The sequence below is a fragment of the Salmo salar genome, chromosome 08 (assembly GCF_965601325.2).
Source record: "Salmo salar chromosome 08, fSalSal1, whole genome shotgun sequence".
Classification (NCBI taxonomy): domain Eukaryota; kingdom Metazoa; phylum Chordata; class Actinopteri; order Salmoniformes; family Salmonidae; genus Salmo; species Salmo salar.
Window position 1 is genome coordinate 3,515,001 of NC_138298.1, and position 25,000 is coordinate 3,540,000.

General features: G+C 42.1%; 49 non-coding genes and 7 pseudogenes across 49 annotated transcripts; all 56 read right to left on the reverse strand.

Moving 5' to 3' along the window:
* Nucleotides 1-124: 124 nt before the first annotated feature.
* On the reverse strand, nucleotides 125-243 carry LOC145856477 (5S ribosomal RNA). The gene has a single exon (XR_014377368.1). It is a non-coding gene; the product is annotated as a 5S ribosomal RNA (ribosomal RNA).
* Nucleotides 244-652: 409 nt separating this feature from the next.
* Nucleotides 653-771, reverse strand: LOC145856478 (5S ribosomal RNA). Its single transcript, XR_014377369.1, has one exon. It is a non-coding gene; the product is annotated as a 5S ribosomal RNA (ribosomal RNA).
* A 139-nt stretch (nucleotides 772-910) lies between these two features.
* LOC145884601 (5S ribosomal RNA) lies at nucleotides 911-1,029 on the reverse strand. The gene has a single exon (XR_014396179.1). It is a non-coding gene; the product is annotated as a 5S ribosomal RNA (ribosomal RNA).
* Nucleotides 1,030-1,438: 409 nt separating this feature from the next.
* Nucleotides 1,439-1,557, reverse strand: LOC145856479 (5S ribosomal RNA). Its single transcript, XR_014377370.1, has one exon. It is a non-coding gene; the product is annotated as a 5S ribosomal RNA (ribosomal RNA).
* A 409-nt stretch (nucleotides 1,558-1,966) lies between these two features.
* Nucleotides 1,967-2,085, reverse strand: LOC145884696 (5S ribosomal RNA). Its single transcript, XR_014396275.1, has one exon. It is a non-coding gene; the product is annotated as a 5S ribosomal RNA (ribosomal RNA).
* A 409-nt stretch (nucleotides 2,086-2,494) lies between these two features.
* Nucleotides 2,495-2,613, reverse strand: LOC145856480 (5S ribosomal RNA). Its single transcript, XR_014377371.1, has one exon. It is a non-coding gene; the product is annotated as a 5S ribosomal RNA (ribosomal RNA).
* A 139-nt stretch (nucleotides 2,614-2,752) lies between these two features.
* On the reverse strand, nucleotides 2,753-2,871 carry LOC145885389 (5S ribosomal RNA). Its single transcript, XR_014396970.1, has one exon. It is a non-coding gene; the product is annotated as a 5S ribosomal RNA (ribosomal RNA).
* Nucleotides 2,872-3,280: 409 nt separating this feature from the next.
* On the reverse strand, nucleotides 3,281-3,399 carry LOC145856481 (5S ribosomal RNA). The gene has a single exon (XR_014377372.1). It is a non-coding gene; the product is annotated as a 5S ribosomal RNA (ribosomal RNA).
* Nucleotides 3,400-3,538: 139 nt separating this feature from the next.
* On the reverse strand, nucleotides 3,539-3,657 carry LOC145856482 (5S ribosomal RNA). Its single transcript, XR_014377373.1, has one exon. It is a non-coding gene; the product is annotated as a 5S ribosomal RNA (ribosomal RNA).
* A 409-nt stretch (nucleotides 3,658-4,066) lies between these two features.
* Nucleotides 4,067-4,185, reverse strand: LOC145856483 (5S ribosomal RNA). The gene has a single exon (XR_014377374.1). It is a non-coding gene; the product is annotated as a 5S ribosomal RNA (ribosomal RNA).
* Nucleotides 4,186-4,594: 409 nt separating this feature from the next.
* Nucleotides 4,595-4,713, reverse strand: LOC145884697 (5S ribosomal RNA). Its single transcript, XR_014396276.1, has one exon. It is a non-coding gene; the product is annotated as a 5S ribosomal RNA (ribosomal RNA).
* Nucleotides 4,714-5,122: 409 nt separating this feature from the next.
* Nucleotides 5,123-5,241, reverse strand: LOC145856484 (5S ribosomal RNA). Its single transcript, XR_014377375.1, has one exon. It is a non-coding gene; the product is annotated as a 5S ribosomal RNA (ribosomal RNA).
* A 139-nt stretch (nucleotides 5,242-5,380) lies between these two features.
* Nucleotides 5,381-5,499, reverse strand: LOC145885390 (5S ribosomal RNA). Its single transcript, XR_014396971.1, has one exon. It is a non-coding gene; the product is annotated as a 5S ribosomal RNA (ribosomal RNA).
* A 409-nt stretch (nucleotides 5,500-5,908) lies between these two features.
* Nucleotides 5,909-6,027, reverse strand: LOC145856485 (5S ribosomal RNA). Its single transcript, XR_014377376.1, has one exon. It is a non-coding gene; the product is annotated as a 5S ribosomal RNA (ribosomal RNA).
* Nucleotides 6,028-6,166: 139 nt separating this feature from the next.
* LOC145856486 (5S ribosomal RNA) lies at nucleotides 6,167-6,285 on the reverse strand. The gene has a single exon (XR_014377377.1). It is a non-coding gene; the product is annotated as a 5S ribosomal RNA (ribosomal RNA).
* A 409-nt stretch (nucleotides 6,286-6,694) lies between these two features.
* LOC145856488 (5S ribosomal RNA) lies at nucleotides 6,695-6,813 on the reverse strand. Its single transcript, XR_014377379.1, has one exon. It is a non-coding gene; the product is annotated as a 5S ribosomal RNA (ribosomal RNA).
* Nucleotides 6,814-6,952: 139 nt separating this feature from the next.
* On the reverse strand, nucleotides 6,953-7,071 carry LOC145856489 (5S ribosomal RNA). The gene has a single exon (XR_014377380.1). It is a non-coding gene; the product is annotated as a 5S ribosomal RNA (ribosomal RNA).
* Nucleotides 7,072-7,480: 409 nt separating this feature from the next.
* On the reverse strand, nucleotides 7,481-7,599 carry LOC145856490 (5S ribosomal RNA). The gene has a single exon (XR_014377381.1). It is a non-coding gene; the product is annotated as a 5S ribosomal RNA (ribosomal RNA).
* Nucleotides 7,600-8,008: 409 nt separating this feature from the next.
* On the reverse strand, nucleotides 8,009-8,127 carry LOC145885392 (5S ribosomal RNA). The gene has a single exon (XR_014396973.1). It is a non-coding gene; the product is annotated as a 5S ribosomal RNA (ribosomal RNA).
* Nucleotides 8,128-8,536: 409 nt separating this feature from the next.
* LOC145856491 (5S ribosomal RNA) lies at nucleotides 8,537-8,655 on the reverse strand. The gene has a single exon (XR_014377382.1). It is a non-coding gene; the product is annotated as a 5S ribosomal RNA (ribosomal RNA).
* A 139-nt stretch (nucleotides 8,656-8,794) lies between these two features.
* On the reverse strand, nucleotides 8,795-8,913 carry LOC145856492 (5S ribosomal RNA). The gene has a single exon (XR_014377383.1). It is a non-coding gene; the product is annotated as a 5S ribosomal RNA (ribosomal RNA).
* A 409-nt stretch (nucleotides 8,914-9,322) lies between these two features.
* On the reverse strand, nucleotides 9,323-9,441 carry LOC145884524 (5S ribosomal RNA). The gene has a single exon (XR_014396102.1). It is a non-coding gene; the product is annotated as a 5S ribosomal RNA (ribosomal RNA).
* A 409-nt stretch (nucleotides 9,442-9,850) lies between these two features.
* Nucleotides 9,851-9,959, reverse strand: LOC145853472 (uncharacterized; annotated as a pseudogene).
* Nucleotides 9,960-10,368: 409 nt separating this feature from the next.
* LOC145881735 (5S ribosomal RNA) lies at nucleotides 10,369-10,487 on the reverse strand. Its single transcript, XR_014393305.1, has one exon. It is a non-coding gene; the product is annotated as a 5S ribosomal RNA (ribosomal RNA).
* Nucleotides 10,488-10,626: 139 nt separating this feature from the next.
* LOC145856494 (5S ribosomal RNA) lies at nucleotides 10,627-10,745 on the reverse strand. Its single transcript, XR_014377385.1, has one exon. It is a non-coding gene; the product is annotated as a 5S ribosomal RNA (ribosomal RNA).
* A 409-nt stretch (nucleotides 10,746-11,154) lies between these two features.
* On the reverse strand, nucleotides 11,155-11,273 carry LOC145856495 (5S ribosomal RNA). The gene has a single exon (XR_014377386.1). It is a non-coding gene; the product is annotated as a 5S ribosomal RNA (ribosomal RNA).
* Nucleotides 11,274-11,682: 409 nt separating this feature from the next.
* LOC145853355 (uncharacterized) lies at nucleotides 11,683-11,791 on the reverse strand (annotated as a pseudogene).
* A 409-nt stretch (nucleotides 11,792-12,200) lies between these two features.
* Nucleotides 12,201-12,319, reverse strand: LOC145856496 (5S ribosomal RNA). Its single transcript, XR_014377387.1, has one exon. It is a non-coding gene; the product is annotated as a 5S ribosomal RNA (ribosomal RNA).
* A 139-nt stretch (nucleotides 12,320-12,458) lies between these two features.
* LOC145885393 (5S ribosomal RNA) lies at nucleotides 12,459-12,577 on the reverse strand. The gene has a single exon (XR_014396974.1). It is a non-coding gene; the product is annotated as a 5S ribosomal RNA (ribosomal RNA).
* A 409-nt stretch (nucleotides 12,578-12,986) lies between these two features.
* Nucleotides 12,987-13,105, reverse strand: LOC145856497 (5S ribosomal RNA). The gene has a single exon (XR_014377388.1). It is a non-coding gene; the product is annotated as a 5S ribosomal RNA (ribosomal RNA).
* A 409-nt stretch (nucleotides 13,106-13,514) lies between these two features.
* On the reverse strand, nucleotides 13,515-13,633 carry LOC145885394 (5S ribosomal RNA). The gene has a single exon (XR_014396975.1). It is a non-coding gene; the product is annotated as a 5S ribosomal RNA (ribosomal RNA).
* Nucleotides 13,634-14,042: 409 nt separating this feature from the next.
* On the reverse strand, nucleotides 14,043-14,161 carry LOC145856498 (5S ribosomal RNA). The gene has a single exon (XR_014377389.1). It is a non-coding gene; the product is annotated as a 5S ribosomal RNA (ribosomal RNA).
* Nucleotides 14,162-14,300: 139 nt separating this feature from the next.
* On the reverse strand, nucleotides 14,301-14,419 carry LOC145856500 (5S ribosomal RNA). Its single transcript, XR_014377391.1, has one exon. It is a non-coding gene; the product is annotated as a 5S ribosomal RNA (ribosomal RNA).
* Nucleotides 14,420-14,828: 409 nt separating this feature from the next.
* Nucleotides 14,829-14,947, reverse strand: LOC145884525 (5S ribosomal RNA). Its single transcript, XR_014396103.1, has one exon. It is a non-coding gene; the product is annotated as a 5S ribosomal RNA (ribosomal RNA).
* Nucleotides 14,948-15,356: 409 nt separating this feature from the next.
* On the reverse strand, nucleotides 15,357-15,465 carry LOC145853473 (uncharacterized; annotated as a pseudogene).
* A 409-nt stretch (nucleotides 15,466-15,874) lies between these two features.
* LOC145856501 (5S ribosomal RNA) lies at nucleotides 15,875-15,993 on the reverse strand. The gene has a single exon (XR_014377392.1). It is a non-coding gene; the product is annotated as a 5S ribosomal RNA (ribosomal RNA).
* A 139-nt stretch (nucleotides 15,994-16,132) lies between these two features.
* On the reverse strand, nucleotides 16,133-16,251 carry LOC145856502 (5S ribosomal RNA). The gene has a single exon (XR_014377393.1). It is a non-coding gene; the product is annotated as a 5S ribosomal RNA (ribosomal RNA).
* Nucleotides 16,252-16,660: 409 nt separating this feature from the next.
* Nucleotides 16,661-16,779, reverse strand: LOC145885227 (5S ribosomal RNA). Its single transcript, XR_014396808.1, has one exon. It is a non-coding gene; the product is annotated as a 5S ribosomal RNA (ribosomal RNA).
* A 409-nt stretch (nucleotides 16,780-17,188) lies between these two features.
* LOC145853356 (uncharacterized) lies at nucleotides 17,189-17,297 on the reverse strand (annotated as a pseudogene).
* Nucleotides 17,298-17,706: 409 nt separating this feature from the next.
* On the reverse strand, nucleotides 17,707-17,825 carry LOC145856503 (5S ribosomal RNA). The gene has a single exon (XR_014377394.1). It is a non-coding gene; the product is annotated as a 5S ribosomal RNA (ribosomal RNA).
* Nucleotides 17,826-17,964: 139 nt separating this feature from the next.
* On the reverse strand, nucleotides 17,965-18,083 carry LOC145856504 (5S ribosomal RNA). The gene has a single exon (XR_014377395.1). It is a non-coding gene; the product is annotated as a 5S ribosomal RNA (ribosomal RNA).
* A 409-nt stretch (nucleotides 18,084-18,492) lies between these two features.
* LOC145856505 (5S ribosomal RNA) lies at nucleotides 18,493-18,611 on the reverse strand. Its single transcript, XR_014377396.1, has one exon. It is a non-coding gene; the product is annotated as a 5S ribosomal RNA (ribosomal RNA).
* A 139-nt stretch (nucleotides 18,612-18,750) lies between these two features.
* On the reverse strand, nucleotides 18,751-18,869 carry LOC145856506 (5S ribosomal RNA). Its single transcript, XR_014377397.1, has one exon. It is a non-coding gene; the product is annotated as a 5S ribosomal RNA (ribosomal RNA).
* Nucleotides 18,870-19,278: 409 nt separating this feature from the next.
* LOC145853357 (uncharacterized) lies at nucleotides 19,279-19,387 on the reverse strand (annotated as a pseudogene).
* A 409-nt stretch (nucleotides 19,388-19,796) lies between these two features.
* Nucleotides 19,797-19,915, reverse strand: LOC145856507 (5S ribosomal RNA). Its single transcript, XR_014377398.1, has one exon. It is a non-coding gene; the product is annotated as a 5S ribosomal RNA (ribosomal RNA).
* A 139-nt stretch (nucleotides 19,916-20,054) lies between these two features.
* LOC145856508 (5S ribosomal RNA) lies at nucleotides 20,055-20,173 on the reverse strand. Its single transcript, XR_014377399.1, has one exon. It is a non-coding gene; the product is annotated as a 5S ribosomal RNA (ribosomal RNA).
* Nucleotides 20,174-20,582: 409 nt separating this feature from the next.
* On the reverse strand, nucleotides 20,583-20,701 carry LOC145884526 (5S ribosomal RNA). The gene has a single exon (XR_014396104.1). It is a non-coding gene; the product is annotated as a 5S ribosomal RNA (ribosomal RNA).
* Nucleotides 20,702-21,110: 409 nt separating this feature from the next.
* On the reverse strand, nucleotides 21,111-21,219 carry LOC145853474 (uncharacterized; annotated as a pseudogene).
* Nucleotides 21,220-21,628: 409 nt separating this feature from the next.
* Nucleotides 21,629-21,747, reverse strand: LOC145856509 (5S ribosomal RNA). The gene has a single exon (XR_014377400.1). It is a non-coding gene; the product is annotated as a 5S ribosomal RNA (ribosomal RNA).
* A 139-nt stretch (nucleotides 21,748-21,886) lies between these two features.
* LOC145856511 (5S ribosomal RNA) lies at nucleotides 21,887-22,005 on the reverse strand. The gene has a single exon (XR_014377402.1). It is a non-coding gene; the product is annotated as a 5S ribosomal RNA (ribosomal RNA).
* Nucleotides 22,006-22,414: 409 nt separating this feature from the next.
* Nucleotides 22,415-22,533, reverse strand: LOC145856512 (5S ribosomal RNA). The gene has a single exon (XR_014377403.1). It is a non-coding gene; the product is annotated as a 5S ribosomal RNA (ribosomal RNA).
* Nucleotides 22,534-22,942: 409 nt separating this feature from the next.
* Nucleotides 22,943-23,061, reverse strand: LOC145856513 (5S ribosomal RNA). The gene has a single exon (XR_014377404.1). It is a non-coding gene; the product is annotated as a 5S ribosomal RNA (ribosomal RNA).
* A 139-nt stretch (nucleotides 23,062-23,200) lies between these two features.
* On the reverse strand, nucleotides 23,201-23,319 carry LOC145856514 (5S ribosomal RNA). Its single transcript, XR_014377405.1, has one exon. It is a non-coding gene; the product is annotated as a 5S ribosomal RNA (ribosomal RNA).
* Nucleotides 23,320-23,728: 409 nt separating this feature from the next.
* Nucleotides 23,729-23,837, reverse strand: LOC145853358 (uncharacterized; annotated as a pseudogene).
* Nucleotides 23,838-24,246: 409 nt separating this feature from the next.
* LOC145884560 (5S ribosomal RNA) lies at nucleotides 24,247-24,365 on the reverse strand. Its single transcript, XR_014396138.1, has one exon. It is a non-coding gene; the product is annotated as a 5S ribosomal RNA (ribosomal RNA).
* Nucleotides 24,366-24,504: 139 nt separating this feature from the next.
* Nucleotides 24,505-24,623, reverse strand: LOC145856515 (5S ribosomal RNA). Its single transcript, XR_014377406.1, has one exon. It is a non-coding gene; the product is annotated as a 5S ribosomal RNA (ribosomal RNA).
* Between the last annotated feature and the right edge of the window lie 377 nt (nucleotides 24,624-25,000).

A 25,000-nucleotide genomic window follows, 5' to 3' on the forward strand; every position in this document is an offset into this window, starting at 1 on the left:
GCTACAACATATATAGTCAAAGTGAGTCTGATAAAACAGACATTTAGTCAATTCATCATTAAATGCTTAATACAAGGCAGTGTTGCTGATGAAATAGTGCAAGAGCACACCCTCGTGGACAAAATGCTTACAGCACCTGGTATTCCCAGGCGGTCTCCCATCCAAGTACTAACCAGGCCCGACCCTGCTTAGCTTCCGAGATCAGACGAGATCGGGCGTACCCAGGCTGGTATGGCCGTAAGCGAGAAACAATCTCTTGCTACAACATATATAGTCAAAGTGAGTGTGATAAACAGACATTGCATTTTCACCAATTAGATAAGCAGCTTGAACTTTGTGTCACTGAAAAAGTAGAAGAAATTACAAACACTGTTCCCATCACTTTTTAGCACAGGTAGTTGGATAAAATACAAACTTTATTTCCTTTCATCATTTGAACAGGGCAAAGGAGCACAAAGCACACACAAGCTGCATTCAGCAACAATATTCTTGTTTGTCTTATAAATACAAGGCAGATGCTAATTGAAAACACAAGGAAATTTGATCCTATTAAAAAGGCAGGAAGCTGCATTTAGTCAATTCATCATTAAATGCTTACTACAAAGCAGTGTTGCTGATGAAATAGTGCAGGGGCACACCCTCGTGGACAAAATGCTTACAGCACCTGGTATTCCCAGGCGGTCTCCCATCCAAGTACTAACCAGGCCCGACCCTGCTTAGCTTCCGAGATCAGACGAGATCGGGCGTACCCAGGCTGGTATGGCCGTAAGCGAGAAACAATCTCTTGCTACAACATATATAGTCAAAGTGAGTCTGATAAAACAGACATTTAGTCAATTCATCATTAAATGCTTAATACAAGGCAGTGTTGCTGATGAAATAGTGCAAGAGCACACCCTCGTGGACAAAATGCTTACAGCACCTGGTATTCCCAGGCGGTCTCCCATCCAAGTACTAACCAGGCCCGACCCTGCTTAGCTTCCGAGATCAGACGAGATCGGGCGTACCCAGCCTGGTATGGCCGTAAGCGAGAAACAATCTCTTGCTACAACATATATAGTCAAAGTGAGGGTGATAAACAGACATTGCATTTTCACCAATTAGATAAGCAGCTTGAACTTTGTGTCACTGAAAAAGTAGAAGAAATTACAAACACTGTTCCCATCACTTTTTAGCACAGGTAGTTGGATAAAATACAAACTTTATTTCCTTTCATCATTTGAACAGGGCAAAGGAGCACAAAGCACACACAAGCTGCATTCAGCAACAATATTCTTGTTTGTCTTATAAATACAAGGCAGATGCTAATTGAAAACACAAGGAAATTTGATCCTATTAAAAAGGCAGGAAGCTGCATTTAGTCAATTCATCATTAAATGCTTACTACAAGGCAGTGTTGCTGATGAAATAGTGCAGGGGCACACCCTCGTGGACAAAATGCTTACAGCACCTGGTATTCCCAGGCGGTCTCCCATCCAAGTACTAACCAGGCCCGACCCTGCTTAGCTTCCGAGATCAGACGAGATCGGGCGTACCCAGGCTGGTATGGCCGTAAGCGAGAAACAATCTCTTGCTACAACATATATAGTCAAAGTGAGTGTGATAAACAGACATTGCATTTTCACCAATTAGATAAGCAGCTTGAACTTTGTGTCACTGAAAAAGTAGAAGAAATTACAAACACTGTTCCCATCACTTTTTAGCACAGGTAGTTGGATAAAATACAAACTTTATTTCCTTTCATCATTTGAACAGGGCAAAGGAGCACAAAGCACACACAAGCTGCATTCAGCAACAATATTTTTGTTTGTCTTATAAATACAAGGCAGATGCTAATTGAAAACACAAGGAAATTTGATCCTATTAAAAAGGCAGGAAGCTGCATTTAGTCAATTCATCATTAAATGCTTACTACAAGGCAGTGTTGCTGATGAAATAGTGCAGGGGCACACCCTCGTGGACAAAATGCTTACAGCACCTGGTATTCCCAGGCGGTCACCCATCCAAGTACTAACCAGGCCTGACCCTGCTTAGCTTCCGAGATCAGACGAGATCGGGAGTACCCAGGCTGGTATGGCCGTAAGCGAGAACCAATCTCTTGCTACAACATATATAGTCAAAGTGAGTGTGATAAACAGACATTGCATTTTCACCAATTAGATAAGCAGCTTGAACTTTGTGTCACTGAAAAAGTAGAAGAAATTACAAACACTGTTCCCATCACTTTTTAGCACAGGTAGTTGGATAAAATACAAACTTTATTTCCTTTCATCATTTGAACAGGGCAAAGGAGCACAAAGCACACACAAGCTGCATTCAGCAACAATATTCTTGTTTGTCTTATAAATACAAGGCAGATGCTAATTGAAAACACAAGGAAATTTGATCCTATTAAAAAGGCAGGAAGCTGCATTTAGTCAATTCATCATTAAATGCTTACTACAAGGCAGTGTTGCTGATGAAATAGTGCAGGGGCACACCCTCGTGGACAAAATGCTTACAGCACCTGGTATTCCCAGGCGGTCTCCCATCCAAGTACTAACCAGGCCCGACCCTGCTTAGCTTCCGAGATCAGACGAGATCGGGCGTACCCAGGCTGGTATGGCCGTAAGCGAGAAACAATCTCTTGCTACAACATATATAGTCAAAGTGAGTCTGATAAAACAGACATTTAGTCAATTCATCATTAAATGCTTAATACAAGGCAGTGTTGCTGATGAAATAGTGCAAGAGCACACCCTCGTGGACAAAATGCTTACAGCACCTGGTATTCCCAGGCGGTCTCCCATCCAAGTACTAACCAGGCCTGACCCTGCTTAGCTTCCGAGATCAGACGAGATCGGGCGTACCCAGGCTGGTATGGCCGTAAGCGAGAACCAATCTCTTGCTACAACATATATAGTCAAAGTGAGTGTGATAAACAGACATTGCATTTTCACCAATTAGATAAGCAGCTTGAACTTTGTGTCACTGAAAAAGTAGAAGAAATTACAAACACTGTTCCCATCACTTTTTAGCACAGGTAGTTGGATAAAATACAAACTTTATTTCCTTTCATCATTTGAACAGGGCAAAGGAGCACAAAGCACACACAAGCTGCATTCAGCAACAATATTCTTGTTTGTCTTATAAATACAAGGCAGATGCTAATTGAAAACACAAGGAAATTTGATCCTATTAAAAAGGCAGGAAGCTGCATTTAGTCAATTCATCATTAAATGCTTACTACAAGGCAGTGTTGCTGATGAAATAGTGCAGGGGCACACCCTCGTGGACAAAATGCTTACAGCACCTGGTATTCCCAGGCGGTCTCCCATCCAAGTACTAACCAGGCCCGACCCTGCTTAGCTTCCGAGATCAGACGAGATCGGGCGTACCCAGGCTGGTATGGCCGTAAGCGAGAAACAATCTCTTGCTACAACATATATAGTCAAAGTGAGTCTGATAAAACAGACATTTAGTCAATTCATCATTAAATGCTTAATACAAGGCAGTGTTGCTGATGAAATAGTGCAAGAGCACACCCTCGTGGACAAAATGCTTACAGCACCTGGTATTCCCAGGCGGTCTCCCATCCAAGTACTAACCAGGCCCGACCCTGCTTAGCTTCCGAGATCAGACGAGATCGGGCGTACCCAGGCTGGTATGGCCGTAAGCGAGAAACAATCTCTTGCTACAACATATATAGTCAAAGTGAGTGTGATAAACAGACATTGCATTTTCACCAATTAGATAAGCAGCTTGAACTTTGTGTCACTGAAAAAGTAGAAGAAATTACAAACACTGTTCCCATCACTTTTTAGCACAGGTAGTTGGATAAAATACAAACTTTATTTCCTTTCATCATTTGAACAGGGCAAAGGAGCACAAAGCACACACAAGCTGCATTCAGCAACAATATTCTTGTTTGTCTTATAAATACAAGGCAGATGCTAATTGAAAACACAAGGAAATTTGATCCTATTAAAAAGGCAGGAAGCTGCATTTAGTCAATTCATCATTAAATGCTTACTACAAGGCAGTGTTGCTGATGAAATAGTGCAGGGGCACACCCTCGTGGACAAAATGCTTACAGCACCTGGTATTCCCAGGCGGTCTCCCATCCAAGTACTAACCAGGCCCGACCCTGCTTAGCTTCCGAGATCAGACGAGATCGGGCGTACCCAGGCTGGTATGGCCGTAAGCGAGAAACAATCTCTTGCTACAACATATATAGTCAAAGTGAGTGTGATAAACAGACATTGCATTTTCACCAATTAGATAAGCAGCTTGAACTTTGTGTCACTGAAAAAGTAGAAGAAATTACAAACACTGTTCCCATCACTTTTTAGCACAGGTAGTTGGATAAAATACAAACTTTATTTCCTTTCATCATTTGAACAGGGCAAAGGAGCACAAAGCACACACAAGCTGCATTCAGCAACAATATTTTTGTTTGTCTTATAAATACAAGGCAGATGCTAATTGAAAACACAAGGAAATTTGATCCTATTAAAAAGGCAGGAAGCTGCATTTAGTCAATTCATCATTAAATGCTTACTACAAGGCAGTGTTGCTGATGAAATAGTGCAGGGGCACACCCTCGTGGACAAAATGCTTACAGCACCTGGTATTCCCAGGCGGTCACCCATCCAAGTACTAACCAGGCCTGACCCTGCTTAGCTTCCGAGATCAGACGAGATCGGGAGTACCCAGGCTGGTATGGCCGTAAGCGAGAACCAATCTCTTGCTACAACATATATAGTCAAAGTGAGTGTGATAAACAGACATTGCATTTTCACCAATTAGATAAGCAGCTTGAACTTTGTGTCACTGAAAAAGTAGAAGAAATTACAAACACTGTTCCCATCACTTTTTAGCACAGGTAGTTGGATAAAATACAAACTTTATTTCCTTTCATCATTTGAACAGGGCAAAGGAGCACAAAGCACACACAAGCTGCATTCAGCAACAATATTCTTGTTTGTCTTATAAATACAAGGCAGATGCTAATTGAAAACACAAGGAAATTTGATCCTATTAAAAAGGCAGGAAGCTGCATTTAGTCAATTCATCATTAAATGCTTACTACAAGGCAGTGTTGCTGATGAAATAGTGCAGGGGCACACCCTCGTGGACAAAATGCTTACAGCACCTGGTATTCCCAGGCGGTCTCCCATCCAAGTACTAACCAGGCCCGACCCTGCTTAGCTTCCGAGATCAGACGAGATCGGGCGTACCCAGGCTGGTATGGCCGTAAGCGAGAAACAATCTCTTGCTACAACATATATAGTCAAAGTGAGTCTGATAAAACAGACATTTAGTCAATTCATCATTAAATGCTTAATACAAGGCAGTGTTGCTGATGAAATAGTGCAAGAGCACACCCTCGTGGACAAAATGCTTACAGCACCTGGTATTCCCAGGCGGTCTCCCATCCAAGTACTAACCAGGCCTGACCCTGCTTAGCTTCCGAGATCAGACGAGATCGGGCGTACCCAGGCTGGTATGGCCGTAAGCGAGAACCAATCTCTTGCTACAACATATATAGTCAAAGTGAGTGTGATAAACAGACATTGCATTTTCACCAATTAGATAAGCAGCTTGAACTTTGTGTCACTGAAAAAGTAGAAGAAATTACAAACACTGTTCCCATCACTTTTTAGCACAGGTAGTTGGATAAAATACAAACTTTATTTCCTTTCATCATTTGAACAGGGCAAAGGAGCACAAAGCACACACAAGCTGCATTCAGCAACAATATTCTTGTTTGTCTTATAAATACAAGGCAGATGCTAATTGAAAACACAAGGAAATTTGATCCTATTAAAAAGGCAGGAAGCTGCATTTAGTCAATTCATCATTAAATGCTTACTACAAGGCAGTGTTGCTGATGAAATAGTGCAGGGGCACACCCTCGTGGACAAAATGCTTACAGCACCTGGTATTCCCAGGCGGTCTCCCATCCAAGTACTAACCAGGCCCGACCCTGCTTAGCTTCCGAGATCAGACGAGATCGGGCGTACCCAGGCTGGTATGGCCGTAAGCGAGAAACAATCTCTTGCTACAACATATATAGTCAAAGTGAGTCTGATAAAACAGACATTTAGTCAATTCATCATTAAATGCTTAATACAAGGCAGTGTTGCTGATGAAATAGTGCAAGAGCACACCCTCGTGGACAAAATGCTTACAGCACCTGGTATTCCCAGGCGGTCTCCCATCCAAGTACTAACCAGGCCCGACCCTGCTTAGCTTCCGAGATCAGACGAGATCGGGCGTACCCAGGCTGGTATGGCCGTAAGCGAGAAACAATCTCTTGCTACAACATATATAGTCAAAGTGAGTGTGATAAACAGACATTGCATTTTCACCAATTAGATAAGCAGCTTGAACTTTGTGTCACTGAAAAAGTAGAAGAAATTACAAACACTGTTCCCATCACTTTTTAGCACAGGTAGTTGGATAAAATACAAACTTTATTTCCTTTCATCATTTGAACAGGGCAAAGGAGCACAAAGCACACACAAGCTGCATTCAGCAACAATATTCTTGTTTGTCTTATAAATACAAGGCAGATGCTAATTGAAAACACAAGGAAATTTGATCCTATTAAAAAGGCAGGAAGCTGCATTTAGTCAATTCATCATTAAATGCTTACTACAAGGCAGTGTTGCTGATGAAATAGTGCAGTGGCACACCCTCGTGGACAAAATGCTTACAGCACCTGGTATTCCCAGGCGGTCTCCCATCCAAGTACTAACCAGGCCCGACCCTGCTTAGCTTCCGAGATCAGACGAGATCGGGCGTACCCAGGCTGGTATGGCCGTAAGCGAGAAACAATCTCTTGCTACAACATATATAGTCAAAGTGAGTCTGATAAAACAGACATTTAGTCAATTCATCATTAAATGCTTAATACAAGGCAGTGTTGCTGATGAAATAGTGCAAGAGCACACCCTCGTGGACAAAATGCTTACAGCACCTGGTATTCCCAGGCGGTCTCCCATCCAAGTACTAACCAGGCCCGACCCTGCTTAGCTTCCGAGATCAGACGAGATCGGGCGTACCCAGGCTGGTATGGCCGTAAGCGAGAAACAATCTCTTGCTACAACATATATAGTCAAAGTGAGGGTGATAAACAGACATTGCATTTTCACCAATTAGATAAGCAGCTTGAACTTTGTGTCACTGAAAAAGTAGAAGAAATTACAAACACTGTTCCCATCACTTTTTAGCACAGGTAGTTGGATAAAATACAAACTTTATTTCCTTTCATCATTTGAACAGGGCAAAGGAGCACAAAGCACACACAAGCTGCATTCAGCAACAATATTCTTGTTTGTCTTATAAATACAAGGCAGATGCTAATTGAAAACACAAGGAAATTTGATCCTATTAAAAAGGCAGGAAGCTGCATTTAGTCAATTCATCATTAAATGCTTACTACAAGGCAGTGTTGCTGATGAAATAGTGCAGGGGCACACCCTCGTGGACAAAATGCTTACAGCACCTGGTATTCCCAGGCGGTCTCCCATCCAAGTACTAACCAGGCCCGACCCTGCTTAGCTTCCGAGATCAGACGAGATCGGGCGTACCCAGGCTGGTATGGCCGTAAGCGAGAAACAATCTCTTGCTACAACATATATAGTCAAAGTGAGTGTGATAAACAGACATTGCATTTTCACCAATTAGATAAGCAGCTTGAACTTTGTGTCACTGAAAAAGTAGAAGAAATTACAAACACTGTTCCCATCACTTTTTAGCACAGGTAGTTGGATAAAATACAAACTTTATTTCCTTTCATCATTTGAACAGGGCAAAGGAGCACAAAGCACACACAAGCTGCATTCAGCAACAATATTCTTGTTTGTCTTATAAATACAAGGCAGATGCTAATTGAAAACACAAGGAAATTTGATCCTATTAAAAAGGCAGGAAGCTGCATTTAGTCAATTCATCATTAAATGCTTACTACAAGGCAGTGTTGCTGATGAAATAGTGCAGGGGCACACCCTCGTGGACAAAATGCTTACAGCACCTGGTATTCCCAGGCGGTCTCCCATCCAAGTACTAACCAGGCCTGACCCTGCTTAGCTTCCGAGATCAGACGAGATCGGGCGTACCCAGGCTGGTATGGCCGTAAGCGAGAACCAATCTCTTGCTACAACATATATAGTCAAAGTGAGTGTGATAAACAGACATTGCATTTTCACCAATTAGATAAGCAGCTTGAACTTTGTGTCACTGAAAAAGTAGAAGAAATTACAAACACTGTTCCCATCACTTTTTAGCACAGGTAGTTGGATAAAATACAAACTTTATTTCCTTTCATCATTTGAACAGGGCAAAGGAGCACAAAGCACACACAAGCTGCATTCAGCAACAATATTCTTGTTTGTCTTATAAATACAAGGCAGATGCTAATTGAAAACACAAGGAAATTTGATCCTATTAAAAAGGCAGGAAGCTGCATTTAGTCAATTCATCATTAAATGCTTACTACAAGGCAGTGTTGCTGATGAAATAGTGCAGGGGCACACCCTCGTGGACAAAATGCTTACAGCACCTGGTATTCCCAGGCGGTCTCCCATCCAAGTACTAACCAGGCCCGACCCTGCTTAGCTTCCGAGATCAGACGAGATCGGGCGTACCCAGGCTGGTATGGCCGTAAGCGAGAAACAATCTCTTGCTACAACATATATAGTCAAAGTGAGTCTGATAAAACAGACATTTAGTCAATTCATCATTAAATGCTTAATACAAGGCAGTGTTGCTGATGAAATAGTGCAAGAGCACACCCTCGTGGACAAAATGCTTACAGCACCTGGTATTCCCAGGCGGTCTCCCATCCAAGTACTAACCAGGCCCGACCCTGCTTAGCTTCCGAGATCAGACGAGATCGGGCGTACCCAGGCTGGTATGGCCGTAAGCGAGAAACAATCTCTTGCTACAACATATATAGTCAAAGTGAGGGTGATAAACAGACATTGCATTTTCACCAATTAGATAAGCAGCTTGAACTTTGTGTCACTGAAAAAGTAGAAGAAATTACAAACACTGTTCCCATCACTTTTTAGCACAGGTAGTTGGATAAAATACAAACTTTATTTCCTTTCATCATTTGAACAGGGCAAAGGAGCACAAAGCACACACAAGCTGCATTCAGCAACAATATTCTTGTTTGTCTTATAAATACAAGGCAGATGCTAATTGAAAACACAAGGAAATTTGATCCTATTAAAAAGGCAGGAAGCTGCATTTAGTCAATTCATCATTAAATGCTTACTACAAGGCAGTGTTGCTGATGAAATAGTGCAGGGGCACACCCTCGTGGACAAAATGCTTACAGCACCTGGTATTCCCAGGCGGTCTCCCATCCAAGTACTAACCAGGCCCGACCCTGCTTAGCATCCGAGATCAGACGAGATCGGGCGTACCCAGGCTGGTATGGCCGTAAGCGAGAAACAATCTCTTGCTACAACATATATAGTCAAAGTGAGTGTGATAAACAGACATTGCATTTTCACCAATTAGATAAGCAGCTTGAACTTTGTGTCACTGAAAAAGTAGAAGAAATTACAAACACTGTTCCCATCACTTTTTAGCACAGGTAGTTGGATAAAATACAAACTTTATTTCCTTTCATCATTTGAACAGGGCAAAGGAGCACAAAGCACACACAAGCTGCATTCAGCAACAATATTCTTGTTTGTCTTATAAATACAAGGCAGATGCTAATTGAAAACACAAGGAAATTTGATCCTATTAAAAAGGCAGGAAGCTGCATTTAGTCAATTCATCATTAAATGCTTACTACAAGGCAGTGTTGCTGATGAAATAGTGCAGGGGCACACCCTCGTGGACAAAATGCTTACAGCACCTGGTATTCCCAGGCGGTCTCCCATCCAAGTACTAACCAGGTCTGACCCTGCTTAGCTTCCGAGATCGGGCGTACCCAGGCTGGTATGGCCGTAAGCGAGAACCAATCTCTTGCTACAACATATATAGTCAAAGTGAGTGTGATAAACAGACATTGCATTTTCACCAATTAGATAAGCAGCTTGAACTTTGTGTCACTGAAAAAGTAGAAGAAATTACAAACACTGTTCCCATCACTTTTTAGCACAGGTAGTTGGATAAAATACAAACTTTATTTCCTTTCATCATTTGAACAGGGCAAAGGAGCACAAAGCACACACAAGCTGCATTCAGCAACAATATTCTTGTTTGTCTTATAAATACAAGGCAGATGCTAATTGAAAACACAAGGAAATTTGATCCTATTAAAAAGGCAGGAAGCTGCATTTAGTCAATTCATCATTAAATGCTTACTACAAGGCAGTGTTGCTGATGAAATAGTGCAGGGGCACACCCTCGTGGACAAAATGCTTACAGCACCTGGTATTCCCAGGCGGTCTCCCATCCAAGTACTAACCAGGCCCGACCCTGCTTAGCTTCCGAGATCAGACGAGATCGGGCGTACCCAGGCTGGTATGACCGTAAGCGAGAAACAATCTCTTGCTACAACATATATAGTCAAAGTGAGTCTGATAAAACAGACATTTAGTCAATTCATCATTAAATGCTTAATACAAGGCAGTGTTGCTGATGAAATAGTGCAAGAGCACACCCTCGTGGACAAAATGCTTACAGCACCTGGTATTCCCAGGCGGTCTCCCATCCAAGTACTAACCAGGCCCGACCCTGCTTAGCTTCCGAGATCAGACGAGATCGGGCGTACCCAGGCTGGTATGGCCGTAAGCGAGAAACAATCTCTTGCTACAACATATATAGTCAAAGTGAGGGTGATAAACAGACATTGCATTTTCACCAATTAGATAAGCAGCTTGAACTTTGTGTCACTGAAAAAGTAGAAGAAATTACAAACACTGTTCCCATCACTTTTTAGCACAGGTAGTTGGATAAAATACAAACTTTATTTCCTTTCATCATTTGAACAGGGCAAAGGAGCACAAAGCACACACAAGCTGCATTCAGCAACAATATTCTTGTTTGTCTTATAAATACAAGGCAGATGCTAATTGAAAACACAAGGAAATGTGATCCTATTAAAAAGGCAGGAAGCTGCATTTAGTCAATTCATCATTAAATGCTTACTACAAGGCAGTGTTGCTGATGAAATAGTGCAGGGGCACACCCTCGTGGACAAAATGCTTACAGCACCTGGTATTCCCAGGCGGTCTCCCATCCAAGTACTAACCAGGCCCGACCCTGCTTAGCTTCCGAGATCAGACGAGATCGGGCGTACCCAGGCTGGTATGGCCGTAAGCGAGAAACAATCTCTTGCTACAACATATATAGTCAAAGTGAGTGTGATAAACAGACATTGCATTTTCACCAATTAGATAAGCAGCTTGAACTTTGTGTCACTGAAAAAGTAGAAGAAATTACAAACACTGTTCCCATCACTTTTTAGCACAGGTAGTTGGATAAAATACAAACTTTATTTCCTTTCATCATTTGAACAGGGCAAAGGAGCACAAAGCACACACAAGCTGCATTCAGCAACAATATTCTTGTTTGTCTTATAAATACAAGGCAGATGCTAATTGAAAACACAAGGAAATTTGATCCTATTAAAAAGGCAGGAAGCTGCATTTAGTCAATTCATCATTAAATGCTTACTACAAGGCAGTGTTGCTGATGAAATAGTGCAGGGGCACACCCTCGTGGACAAAATGCTTACAGCACCTGGTATTCCCAGGCGGTCTCCCATCCAAGTACTAACCAGGCCTGACCCTGCTTAGCTTCCGAGATCGGGCGTACCCAGGCTGGTATGGCCGTAAGCGAGAACCAATCTCTTGCTACAACATATATAGTCAAAGTGAGTGTGATAAACAGACATTGCATTTTCACCAATTAGATAAGCAGCTTGAACTTTGTGTCACTGAAAAAGTAGAAGAAATTACAAACACTGTTCCCATCACTTTTTAGCACAGGTAGTTGGATAAAATACAAACTTTATTTCCTTTCATCATTTGAACAGGGCAAAGGAGCACAAAGCACACACAAGCTGCATTCAGCAACAATATTCTTGTTTGTCTTATAAATACAAGGCAGATGCTAATTGAAAACACAAGGAAATTTGATCCTATTAAAAAGGCAGGAAGCTGCATTTAGTCAATTCATCATTAAATGCTTACTACAAGGCAGTGTTGCTGATGAAATAGTGCAGTGGCACACCCTCGTGGACAAAATGCTTACAGCACCTGGTATTCCCAGGCGGTCTCCCATCCAAGTACTAACCAGGCCCGACCCTGCTTAGCTTCCGAGATCAGACGAGATCGGGCGTACCCAGGCTGGTATGGCCGTAAGCGAGAAACAATCTCTTGCTACAACATATATAGTCAAAGTGAGTCTGATAAAACAGACATTTAGTCAATTCATCATTAAATGCTTAATACAAGGCAGTGTTGCTGATGAAATAGTGCAAGAGCACACCCTCGTGGACAAAATGCTTACAGCACCTGGTATTCCCAGGCGGTCTCCCATCCAAGTACTAACCAGGCCTGACCCTGCTTAGCTTCCGAGATCAGACGAGATCGGGCGTACCCAGGCTGGTATGGCCGTAAGCGAGAACCAATCTCTTGCTACAACATATATAGTCAAAGTGAGTGTGATAAACAGACATTGCATTTTCACCAATTAGATAAGCAGCTTGAACTTTGTGTCACTGAAAAAGTAGAAGAAATTACAAACACTGTTCCCATCACTTTTTAGCACAGGTAGTTGGATAAAATACAAACTTTATTTCCTTTCATCATTTGAACAGGGCAAAGGAGCACAAAGCACACACAAGCTGCATTCAGCAACAATATTCTTGTTTGTCTTATAAATACAAGGCAGATGCTAATTGAAAACACAAGGAAATTTGATCCTATTAAAAAGGCAGGAAGCTGCATTTAGTCAATTCATCATTAAATGCTTACTACAAGGCAGTGTTGCTGATGAAATAGTGCAGGGGCACACCCTCGTGGACAAAATGCTTACAGCACCTGGTATTCCCAGGCGGTCTCCCATCCAAGTACTAACCAGGCCCGACCCTGCTTAGCTTCCGAGATCAGACGAGATCGGGCGTACCCAGGCTGGTATGGCCGTAAGCGAGAAACAATCTCTTGCTACAACATATATAGTCAAAGTGAGTGTGATAAACAGACATTGCATTTTCACCAATTAGATAAGCAGCTTGAACTTTGTGTCACTGAAAAAGTAGAAGAAATTACAAACACTGTTCCCATCACTTTTTAGCACAGGTAGTTGGATAAAATACAAACTTTATTTCCTTTCATCATTTGAACAGGGCAAAGGAGCACAAAGCACACACAAGCTGCATTCAGCAACAATATTCTTGTTTGTCTTATAAATACAAGGCAGATGCTAATTGAAAACACAAGGAAATTTGATCCTATTAAAAAGGCAGGAAGCTGCATTTAGTCAATTCATCATTAAATGCTTACTACAAGGCAGTGTTGCTGATGAAATAGTGCAGGGGCACACCCTCGTGGACAAAATGCTTACAGCACCTGGTATTCCCAGGCGGTCTCCCATCCAAGTACTAACCAGGCCTGACCCTGCTTAGCTTCCGAGATCAGACGAGATCGGGCGTACCCAGGCTGGTATGGCCGTAAGCGAGAACCAATCTCTTGCTACAACATATATAGTCAAAGTGAGTGTGATAAACAGACATTGCATTTTCACCAATTAGATAAGCAGCTTGAACTTTGTGTCACTGAAAAAGTAGAAGAAATTACAAACACTGTTCCCATCACTTTTTAGCACAGGTAGTTGGATAAAATACAAACTTTATTTCCTTTCATCATTTGAACAGGGCAAAGGAGCACAAAGCACACACAAGCTGCATTCAGCAACAATATTCTTGTTTGTCTTATAAATACAAGGCAGATGCTAATTGAAAACACAAGGAAATTTGATCCTATTAAAAAGGCAGGAAGCTGCATTTAGTCAATTCATCATTAAATGCTTACTACAAGGCAGTGTTGCTGATGAAATAGTGCAGGGGCACACCCTCGTGGACAAAATGCTTACAGCACCTGGTATTCCCAGGCGGTCTCCCATCCAAGTACTAACCAGGCCCGACCCTGCTTAGCTTCCGAGATCAGACGAGATCGGGCGTACCCAGGCTGGTATGGCCGTAAGCGAGAAACAATCTCTTGCTACAACATATATAGTCAAAGTGAGTCTGATAAAACAGACATTTAGTCAATTCATCATTAAATGCTTAATACAAGGCAGTGTTGCTGATGAAATAGTGCAAGAGCACACCCTCGTGGACAAAATGCTTACAGCACCTGGTATTCCCAGGCGGTCTCCCATCCAAGTACTAACCAGGCCCGACCCTGCTTAGCTTCCGAGATCAGACGAGATCGGGCGTACCCAGGCTGGTATGGCCGTAAGCGAGAAACAATCTCTTGCTACAACATATATAGTCAAAGTGAGGGTGATAAACAGACATTGCATTTTCACCAATTAGATAAGCAGCTTGAACTTTGTGTCACTGAAAAAGTAGAAGAAATTACAAACACTGTTCCCATCACTTTTTAGCACAGGTAGTTGGATAAAATACAAACTTTATTTCCTTTCATCATTTGAACAGGGCAAAGGAGCACAAAGCACACACAAGCTGCATTCAGCAACAATATTCTTGTTTGTCTTATAAATACAAGGCAGATGCTAATTGAAAACACAAGGAAATTTGATCCTATTAAAAAGGCAGGAAGCTGCATTTAGTCAATTCATCATTAAATGCTTACTACAAGGCAGTGTTGCTGATGAAATAGTGCAGGGGCACACCCTCGTGGACAAAATGCTTACAGCACCTGGTATTCCCAGGCGGTCTCCCATCCAAGTACTAACCAGGCCCGACCCTGCTTAGCATCCGAGATCAGACGAGATCGGGCGTACCCAGGCTGGTATGGCCGTAAGCGAGAAACAATCTCTTGCTACAACATATATAGTCAAAGTGAGTGTGATAAACAGACATTGCATTTTCACCAATTAGATAAGCAGCTTGAACTTTGTGTCACTGAAAAAGTAGAAGAAATTACAAACACTGTTCCCATCACTTTTTAGCACAGGTAGTTGGATAAAATACAAACTTTATTTCCTTTCATCATTTGAACAGGGCAAAGGAGCACAAAGCACACACAAGCTGCATTCAGCAACAATATTCTTGTTTGTCTTATAAATACAAGGCAGATGCTAATTGAAAACACAAGGAAATTTGATCCTATTAAAAAGGCAGGAAGCTGCATTTAGTCAATTCATCATTAAATGCTTACTACAAGGCAGTGTTGCTGATGAAATAGTGCAGGGGCACACCCTCGTGGACAAAATGCTTACAGCACCTGGTATTCCCAGGCGGTCTCCCATCCAAGTACTAACCAGGTCTGACCCTGCTTAGCTTCCGAGATCGGGCGTACCCAGGCTGGTATGGCCGTAAGCGAGAACCAATCTCTTGCTACAACATATATAGTCAAAGTGAGTGTGATAAACAGACATTGCATTTTCACCAATTAGATAAGCAGCTTGAACTTTGTGTCACTGAAAAAGTAGAAGAAATTACAAACACTGTTCCCATCACTTTTTAGCACAGGTAGTTGGATAAAATACAAACTTTATTTCCTTTCATCATTTGAACAGGGCAAAGGAGCACAAAGCACACACAAGCTGCATTCAGCAACAATATTCTTGTTTGTCTTATAAATACAAGGCAGATGCTAATTGAAAACACAAGGAAATTTGATCCTATTAAAAAGGCAGGAAGCTGCATTTAGTCAATTCATCATTAAATGCTTACTACAAGGCAGTGTTGCTGATGAAATAGTGCAGGGGCACACCCTCGTGGACAAAATGCTTACAGCACCTGGTATTCCCAGGCGGTCTCCCATCCAAGTACTAACCAGGCCCGACCCTGCTTAGCTTCCGAGATCAGACGAGATCGGGCGTACCCAGGCTGGTATGGCCGTAAGCGAGAAACAATCTCTTGCTACAACATATATAGTCAAAGTGAGTCTGATAAAACAGACATTTAGTCAATTCATCATTAAATGCTTAATACAAGGCAGTGTTGCTGATGAAATAGTGCAAGAGCACACCCTCGTGGACAAAATGCTTACAGCACCTGGTATTCCCAGGCGGTCTCCCATCCAAGTACTAACCAGGCCCGACCCTGCTTAGCTTCCGAGATCAGACGAGATCGGGCGTACCCAGGCTGGTATGGCCGTAAGCGAGAAACAATCTCTTGCTACAACATATATAGTCAAAGTGAGGGTGATAAACAGACATTGCATTTTCACCAATTAGATAAGCAGCTTGAACTTTGTGTCACTGAAAAAGTAGAAGAAATTACAAACACTGTTCCCATCACTTTTTAGCACAGGTAGTTGGATAAAATACAAACTTTATTTCCTTTCATCATTTGAACAGGGCAAAGGAGCACAAAGCACACACAAGCTGCATTCAGCAACAATATTCTTGTTTGTCTTATAAATACAAGGCAGATGCTAATTGAAAACACAAGGAAATGTGATCCTATTAAAAAGGCAGGAAGCTGCATTTAGTCAATTCATCATTAAATGCTTACTACAAGGCAGTGTTGCTGATGAAATAGTGCAGGGGCACACCCTCGTGGACAAAATGCTTACAGCACCTGGTATTCCCAGGCGGTCTCCCATCCAAGTACTAACCAGGCCCGACACTGCTTAGCTTCCGAGATCAGACGAGATCGGGCGTACCCAGGCTGGTATGGCCGTAAGCGAGAAACAATCTCTTGCTACAACATATATAGTCAAAGTGAGTGTGATAAACAGACATTGCATTTTCACCAATTAGATAAGCAGCTTGAACTTTGTGTCACTGAAAAAGTAGAAGAAATTACAAACACTGTTCCCATCACTTTTTAGCACAGGTAGTTGGATAAAATACAAACTTTATTTCCTTTCATCATTTGAACAGGGCAAAGGAGCACAAAGCACACACAAGCTGCATTCAGCAACAATATTCTTGTTTGTCTTATAAATACAAGGCAGATGCTAATTGAAAACACAAGGAAATTTGATCCTATTAAAAAGGCAGGAAGCTGCATTTAGTCAATTCATCATTAAATGCTTACTACAAGGCAGTGTTGCTGATGAAATAGTGCAGGGGCACACCCTCGTGGACAAAATGCTTACAGCACCTGGTATTCCCAGGCGGTCTCCCATCCAAGTACTAACCAGGCCTGACCCTGCTTAGCTTCCGAGATCGGGCGTACCCAGGCTGGTATGGCCGTAAGCGAGAACCAATCTCTTGCTACAACATATATAGTCAAAGTGAGTGTGATAAACAGACATTGCATTTTCACCAATTAGATAAGCAGCTTGAACTTTGTGTCACTGAAAAAGTAGAAGAAATTACAAACACTGTTCCCATCACTTTTTAGCACAGGTAGTTGGATAAAATACAAACTTTATTTCCTTTCATCATTTGAACAGGGCAAAGGAGCACAAAGCACACACAAGCTGCATTCAGCAACAATATTCTTGTTTGTCTTATAAATACAAGGCAGATGCTAATTGAAAACACAAGGAAATTTGATCCTATTAAAAAGGCAGGAAGCTGCATTTAGTCAATTCATCATTAAATGCTTACTACAAGGCAGTGTTGCTGATGAAATAGTGCAGGGGCACACCCTCGTGGACAAAATGCTTACAGCACCTGGTATTCCCAGGCGGTCTCCCATCCAAGTACTAACCAGGCCCGACCCTGCTTAGCTTCCGAGATCAGACGAGATCGGGCGTACCCAGGCTGGTATGGCCGTAAGCGAGAAACAATCTCTTGCTACAACATATATAGTCAAAGTGAGTCTGATAAAACAGACATTTAGTCAATTCATCATTAAATGCTTAATACAAGGCAGTGTTGCTGATGAAATAGTGCAAGAGCACACCCTCGTGGACAAAATGCTTACAGCACCTGGTATTCCCAGGCGGTCTCCCATCCAAGTACTAACCAGGCCCGACCCTGCTTAGCTTCCGAGATCAGACGAGATCGGGCGTACCCAGGCTGGTATGGCCGTAAGCGAGAAACAATCTCTTGCTACAACATATATAGTCAAAGTGAGTGTGATAAACAGACATTGCATTTTCACCAATTAGATAAGCAGCTTGAACTTTGTGTCACTGAAAAAGTAGAAGAAATTACAAACACTGTTCCCATCACTTTTTAGCACAGGTAGTTGGATAAAATACAAACTTTATTTCCTTTCATCATTTGAACAGGGCAAAGGAGCACAAAGCACACACAAGCTGCATTCAGCAACAATATTCTTGTTTGTCTTATAAATACAAGGCAGATGCTAATTGAAAACACAAGGAAATTTGATCCTATTAAAAAGGCAGGAAGCTGCATTTAGTCAATTCATCATTAAATGCTTACTACAAGGCAGTGTTGCTGATGAAATAGTGCAGTGGCACACCCTCGTGGACAAAATGCTTACAGCACCTGGTATTCCCAGGCGGTCTCCCATCCAAGTACTAACCAGGCCCGACCCTGCTTAGCTTCCGAGATCAGACGAGATCGGGCGTACCCAGGCTGGTATGGCCGTAAGCGAGAAACAATCTCTTGCTACAACATATATAGTCAAAGTGAGTCTGATAAAACAGACATTTAGTCAATTCATCATTAAATGCTTAATACAAGGCAGTGTTGCTGATGAAATAGTGCAAGAGCACACCCTCGTGGACAAAATGCTTACAGCACCTGGTATTCCCAGGCGGTCTCCCATCCAAGTACTAACCAGGCCCGACCCTGCTTAGCTTCCGAGATCAGACGAGATCGGGCGTACCCAGGCTGGTATGGCCGTAAGCGAGAAACAATCTCTTGCTACAACATATATAGTCAAAGTGAGTGTGATAAACAGACATTGCATTTTCACCAATTAGATAAGCAGCTTGAACTTTGTGTCACTGAAAAAGTAGAAGAAATTACAAACACTGTTCCCATCACTTTTTAGCACAGGTAGTTGGATAAAATACAAACTTTATTTCCTTTCATCATTTGAACAGGGCAAAGGAGCACAAAGCACACACAAGCTGCATTCAGCAACAATATTCTTGTTTGTCTTATAAATACAAGGCAGATGCTAATTGAAAACACAAGGAAATTTGATCCTATTAAAAAGGCAGGAAGCTGCATTTAGTCAATTCATCATTAAATGCTTACTACAAGGCAGTGTTGCTGATGAAATAGTGCAGGGGCACACCCTCGTGGACAAAATGCTTACAGCACCTGGTATTCCCAGGCGGTCTCCCATCCAAGTACTAACCAGGCCTGACCCTGCTTAGCTTCCGAGATCGGGCGTACCCAGGCTGGTATGGCCGTAAGCGAGAACCAATCTCTTGCTACAACATATATAGTCAAAGTGAGTGTGATAAACAGACATTGCATTTTCACCAATTAGATAAGCAGCTTGAACTTTGTGTCACTGAAAAAGTAGAAGAAATTACAAACACTGTTCCCATCACTTTTTAGCACAGGTAGTTGGATAAAATACAAACTTTATTTCCTTTCATCATTTGAACAGGGCAAAGGAGCACAAAGCACACACAAGCTGCATTCAGCAACAATATTCTTGTTTGTCTTATAAATACAAGGCAGATGCTAATTGAAAACACAAGGAAATTTGATCCTATTAAAAAGGCAGGAAGCTGCATTTAGTCAATTCATCATTAAATGCTTACTACAAGGCAGTGTTGCTGATGAAATAGTGCAGGGGCACACCCTCGTGGACAAAATGCTTACAGCACCTGGTATTCCCAGGCGGTCTCCCATCCAAGTACTAACCAGGCCCGACCCTGCTTAGCTTCCGAGATCAGACGAGATCGGGCGTACCCAGGCTGGTATGGCCGTAAGCGAGAAACAATCTCTTGCTACAACATATATAGTCAAAGTGAGTCTGATAAAACAGACATTTAGTCAATTCATCATTAAATGCTTAATACAAGGCAGTGTTGCTGATGAAATAGTGCAAGAGCACACCCTCGTGGACAAAATGCTTACAGCACCTGGTATTCCCAGGCGGTCTCCCATCCAAGTACTAACCAGGCCCGACCCTGCTTAGCTTCCGAGATCAGACGAGATCGGGCGTACCCAGGCTGGTATGGCCGTAAGCGAGAAACAATCTCTTGCTACAACATATATAGTCAAAGTGAGGGTGATAAACAGACATTGCATTTTCACCAATTAGATAAGCAGCTTGAACTTTGTGTCACTGAAAAAGTAGAAGAAATTACAAACACTGTTCCCATCACTTTTTAGCACAGGTAGTTGGATAAAATACAAACTTTATTTCCTTTCATCATTTGAACAGGGCAAAGGAGCACAAAGCACACACAAGCTGCATTCAGCAACAATATTCTTGTTTGTCTTATAAATACAAGGCAGATGCTAATTGAAAACACAAGGAAATTTGATCCTATTAAAAAGGCAGGAAGCTGCATTTAGTCAATTCATCATTAAATGCTTACTACAAGGCAGTGTTGCTGATGAAATAGTGCAGGGGCACACCCTCGTGGACAAAATGCTTACAGCACCTGGTATTCCCAGGCGGTCTCCCATCCAAGTACTAACCAGGCCCGACCCTGCTTAGCATCCGAGATCAGACGAGATCGGGCGTACCCAGGCTGGTATGGCCGTAAGCGAGAAACAATCTCTTGCTACAACATATATAGTCAAAGTGAGTGTGATAAACAGACATTGCATTTTCACCAATTAGATAAGCAGCTTGAACTTTGTGTCACTGAAAAAGTAGAAGAAATTACAAACACTGTTCCCATCACTTTTTAGCACAGGTAGTTGGATAAAATACAAACTTTATTTCCTTTCATCATTTGAACAGGGCAAAGGAGCACAAAGCACACACAAGCTGCATTCAGCAACAATATTCTTGTTTGTCTTATAAATACAAGGCAGATGCTAATTGAAAACACAAGGAAATTTGATCCTATTAAAAAGGCAGGAAGCTGCATTTAGTCAATTCATCATTAAATGCTTACTACAAGGCAGTGTTGCTGATGAAATAGTGCAGGGGCACACCCTCGTGGACAAAATGCTTACAGCACCTGGTATTCCCAGGCGGTCTCCCATCCAAGTACTAACCAGGTCTGACCCTGCTTAGCTTCCGAGATCGGGCGTACCCAGGCTGGTATGGCCGTAAGCGAGAACCAATCTCTTGCTACAACATATATAGTCAAAGTGAGTGTGATAAACAGACATTGCATTTTCACCAATTAGATAAGCAGCTTGAACTTTGTGTCACTGAAAAAGTAGAAGAAATTACAAACACTGTTCCCATCACTTTTTAGCACAGGTAGTTGGATAAAATACAAACTTTATTTCCTTTCATCATTTGAACAGGGCAAAGGAGCACAAAGCACACACAAGCTGCATTCAGCAACAATATTCTTGTTTGTCTTATAAATACAAGGCAGATGCTAATTGAAAACACAAGGAAATTTGATCCTATTAAAAAGGCAGGAAGCTGCATTTAGTCAATTCATCATTAAATGCTTACTACAAGGCAGTGTTGCTGATGAAATAGTGCAGGGGCACACCCTCGTGGACAAAATGCTTACAGCACCTGGTATTCCCAGGCGGTCTCCCATCCAAGTACTAACCAGGCCCGACCCTGCTTAGCTTCCGAGATCAGACGAGATCGGGCGTACCCAGGCTGGTATGGCCGTAAGCGAGAAACAATCTCTTGCTACAACATATATAGTCAAAGTGAGTCTGATAAAACAGACATTTAGTCAATTCATCATTAAATGCTTAATACAAGGCAGTGTTGCTGATGAAATAGTGCAAGAGCACACCCTCGTGGACAAAATGCTTACAGCACCTGGTATTCCCAGGCGGTCTCCCATCCAAGTACTAACCAGGCCCGACCCTGCTTAGCTTCCGAGATCAGACGAGATCGGGCGTACCCAGGCTGGTATGGCCGTAAGCGAGAAACAATCTCTTGCTACAACATATATAGTCAAAGTGAGGGTGATAAACAGACATTGCATTTTCACCAATTAGATAAGCAGCTTGAACTTTGTGTCACTGAAAAAGTAGAAGAAATTACAAACACTGTTCCCATCACTTTTTAGCACAGGTAGTTGGATAAAATACAAACTTTATTTCCTTTCATCATTTGAACAGGGCAAAGGAGCACAAAGCACACACAAGCTGCATTCAGCAACAATATTCTTGTTTGTCTTATAAATACAAGGCAGATGCTAATTGAAAACACAAGGAAATGTGATCCTATTAAAAAGGCAGGAAGCTGCATTTAGTCAATTCATCATTAAATGCTTACTACAAGGCAGTGTTGCTGATGAAATAGTGCAGGGGCACACCCTCGTGGACAAAATGCTTACAGCACCTGGTATTCCCAGGCGGTCTCCCATCCAAGTACTAACCAGGCCCGACCCTGCTTAGCTTCCGAGATCAGACGAGATCGGGCGTACCCAGGCTGGTATGGCCGTAAGCGAGAAACAATCTCTTGCTACAACATATATAGTCAAAGTGAGTGTGATAAACAGACATTGCATTTTCACCAATTAGATAAGCAGCTTGAACTTTGTGTCACTGAAAAAGTAGAAGAAATTACAAACACTGTTCCCATCACTTTTTAGCACAGGTAGTTGGATAAAATACAAACTTTATTTCCTTTCATCATTTGAACAGGGCAAAGGAGCACAAAGCACACACAAGCTGCATTCAGCAACAATATTCTTGTTTGTCTTATAAATACAAGGCAGATGCTAATTGAAAACACAAGGAAATTTGATCCTATTAAAAAGGCAGGAAGCTGCATTTAGTCAATTCATCATTAAATGCTTACTACAAGGCAGTGTTGCTGATGAAATAGTGCAGTGGCACACCCTCGTGGACAAAATGCTTACAGCACCTGGTATTCCCAGGCGGTCTCCCATCCAAGTACTAACCAGGCCCGACCCTGCTTAGCTTCCGAGATCAGACGAGATCGGGCGTACCCAGGCTGGTATGGCCGTAAGCGAGAAACAATCTCTTGCTACAACATATATAGTCAAAGTGAGTCTGATAAAACAGACATTTAGTCAATTCATCATTAAATGCTTAATACAAGGCAGTGTTGCTGATGAAATAGTGCAAGAGCACACCCTCGTGGACAAAATGCTTACAGCACCTGGTATTCCCAGGCGGTCTCCCATCCAAGTACTAACCAGGCCCGACCCTGCTTAGCTTCCGAGATCAGACGAGATCGGGCGTACCCAGGCTGGTATGGCCGTAAGCGAGAAACAATCTCTTGCTACAACATATATAGTCAAAGTGAGTGTGATAAACAGACATTGCATTTTCACCAATTAGATAAGCAGCTTGAACTTTGTGTCACTGAAAAAGTAGAAGAAATTACAAACACTGTTCCCATCACTTTTTAGCACAGGTAGTTGGATAAAATACAAACTTTATTTCCTTTCATCATTTGAACAGGGCAAAGGAGCACAAAGCACACACAAGCTGCATTCAGCAACAATATTCTTGTTTGTCTTATAAATACAAGGCAGATGCTAATTGAAAACACAAGGAAATTTGATCCTATTAAAAAGGCAGGAAGCTGCATTTAGTCAATTCATCATTAAATGCTTACTACAAGGCAGTGTTGCTGATGAAATAGTGCAGGGGCACACCCTCGTGGACAAAATGCTTACAGCACCTGGTATTCCCAGGCGGTCTCCCATCCAAGTACTAACCAGGCCTGACCCTGCTTAGCTTCCGAGATCGGGCGTACCCAGGCTGGTATGGCCGTAAGCGAGAACCAATCTCTTGCTACAACATATATAGTCAAAGTGAGTGTGATAAACAGACATTGCATTTTCACCAATTAGATAAGCAGCTTGAACTTTGTGTCACTGAAAAAGTAGAAGAAATTACAAACACTGTTCCCATCACTTTTTAGCACAGGTAGTTGGATAAAATACAAACTTTATTTCCTTTCATCATTTGAACAGGGCAAAGGAGCACAAAGCACACACAAGCTGCATTCAGCAACAATATTCTTGTTTGTCTTATAAATACAAGGCAGATGCTAATTGAAAACACAAGGAAATTTGATCCTATTAAAAAGGCAGGAAGCTGCATTTAGTCAATTCATCATTAAATGCTTACTACAAGGCAGTGTTGCTGATGAAATAGTGCAGGGGCACACCCTCGTGGACAAAATGCGTACAGCACCTGGTATTCCCAGGCGGTCTCCCATCCAAGTACTAACCAGGCCCGACCCTGCTTAGCTTCCGAGATCAGACGAGATCGGGCGTACCCAGGCTGGTATGGCCGTAAGCGAGAAACAATCTCTTGCTACAACATATATAGTCAAAGTGAGTCTGATAAAACAGACATTTAGTCAATTCATCATTAAATGCTTAATACAAGGCAGTGTTGCTGATGAAATAGTGCAAGAGCACACCCTCGTGGACAAAATGCTTACAGCACCTGGTATTCCCAGGCGGTCTCCCATCCAAGTACTAACCAGGCCCGACCCTGCTTAGCTTCCGAGATCAGACGAGATCGGGCGTACCCAGGCTGGTATGGCCGTAAGCGAGAAACAATCTCTTGCTACAACATATATAGTCAAAGTGAGTGTGATAAACAGACATTGCATTTTCACCAATTAGATAAGCAGCTTGAACTTTGTGTCACTGAAAAAGTAGAAGAAATTACAAACACTGTTCCCATCACTTTTTAGCACAGGTAGTTGGATAAAATACAAACTTTATTTCCTTTCATCATTTGAACAGGGCAAAGGAGCACAAAGCACACACAAGCTGCATTCAGCAAAAATATTCTTGTTTGTCTTATAAATACAAGGCAGATGCTAATTGAAAACACAAGGAAATTTGATCCTATTAAAAAGGCAGGAAGCTGCATTTAGTCAATTCATCATTAAATGCTTACTACAAGGCAGTGTTGCTGATGA